The following is a 1,772-nucleotide window of genomic DNA, read 5'->3' on the forward strand; positions in this document are numbered from 1 at the left end:
GTTAAGAATCCTTGGATTAGCTTTAGATATTAAGAAGATGATGGATTTTGCCCAAAACGTTCCCTTGAAGACAACAGGAGAGAATTAACATCAACTATAAAGTTCCCAATTGAAAAGGAAACATCAGGAACACTAGACTAATAGAATGGGAAATAGAGAGGAACATATATCCAAAGAAATGGATTTTCCCAAGGGAATAACTGGAACTATTGCCTGCACATTCACTCATTCCACTGTATAGATTCCTGTTAAGAATCCTTTGACCAGCTTTAGAAATTAAGAAGATGATGGATTTTGCCCAAAAAGTTCCATTGAAGACAATAGGAGAGAATTAACATCAACTATAAAGTTAATATATGCAAAGAAAACAAAGGGAAAACTAGACTCAATAGAATGGGAAATAGAGAGGAACAAATACTCAAAGGAAGGGATTTTCCCAAAGGCAATATTGCCTGCACATTCACTCATTCCACTCTATAGATTCCTGTTAAGAATCCTTTGATCAGCTTTAGATATTAAGAAGATGAGAGATTTTGCCCAAAAAGTTCCAGTGAAGTAAATAAAAGAGAATTTACATCAACTATAAAGTTCCCAATTGAAAAGGAAACATCAGGAACACCAGACTCAATAGAATGGGAAGTAGAGAGGAACAAGTATCCAAAGGAATGGATTTTCCCAAAGGCAATATTGCCTGCACATTCACTCATTCCACTCTAGCGATTCCTTTTAAGAATTCTTTGATCAGGGGAGAAAGACGGGGGGGAGGGGGGTGACGGTGGCCGGTAAGGCTCCTTCCCGACACGGCGGCGATGTCTGCGAGCCCGGAGCGTGCCGCGGCGGCAGCGGCGGGCCCTCATGCGCAGCGCGGCAGCCTGGCCTTCGGCCTCCCTCCGGCTCCCGTAGAGCGGGCCGGTGGCAAGAGCAGTAGCTGCCGAGGCCGTGGAGTCTCTGGCTTGTCTTCCTCCTTTTCTTCCTCCTTCCCCTTGGCCGTCGGGTACTGAGCCGGGGGAGGGGAGGCGGCCTGAGTGGCCGGGGCGGGGGCTGCTGCTTTGAGGATGGGAATTCTCTTCACCAGGATATGGAGACTGTTCAATCACCAGGAGCACAAAGTTATCATTGTTGGTCTGGATAATGCAGGGAAAACCACCATTCTTTACCAATTTTCTATGAATGAAGTTGTACACACATCTCCTACTATAGGAAGTAATGTAGAAGAAATAGTAGTTAATAATACACGTTTTCTGATGTGGGACATTGGTGGCCAAGAATCTCTTCGTTCTTCGTGGAATACTTACTATACTAACACTGAGTTTGTCATTGTTGTTGTGGACAGTACAGACCGAGAGAGGATTTCTGTAACTAGAGAGGAACTCTATAAAATGTTAGCACATGAAATTGTGCCAAGGACTTGAATGGATGATGTCACGACTTAAGATTAGATGATCTCTACTGACCTCTATTTGTAGACTTTGCATAAATGAAGTGCTGGACTATAATTAACCTGAAAGCTGCAAAAATTAATGGGTTAGATATATTTATAATAAACTGACAAACTTTTTCTATAAGAAACAAATTAAGACCACTTCTTTGAAAAGAAAGATGGAGTCCCACGTTCCAGTTTGCTTTCACATAAGTTTCTTCTGAAGTTAGGTCTTAAAGCTGTGATTGACATTCTGTCATGAAGAATCCTCTCAGGACATTGTGTAGTCTGTGGTAAGTATAAAGGGAGAGGAAGACATTTTTAACTACAAGAGCTTTATTATCAGTATAAC

General features: G+C 42.0%; 1 pseudogene; it reads left to right on the forward strand.

Annotated features, from left to right (window-relative positions):
- The first annotated feature begins 1,055 nt into the window (after positions 1–1,055).
- On the forward strand, positions 1,056–1,412 carry LOC141552835 (ADP-ribosylation factor-like protein 5A pseudogene; annotated as a pseudogene).
- Positions 1,413–1,772: the final 360 nt, after the last annotated feature.

This window comes from Sminthopsis crassicaudata, chromosome 2 (genome assembly GCF_048593235.1).
Source record: "Sminthopsis crassicaudata isolate SCR6 chromosome 2, ASM4859323v1, whole genome shotgun sequence".
NCBI lineage: Eukaryota > Metazoa > Chordata > Mammalia > Dasyuromorphia > Dasyuridae > Sminthopsis > Sminthopsis crassicaudata.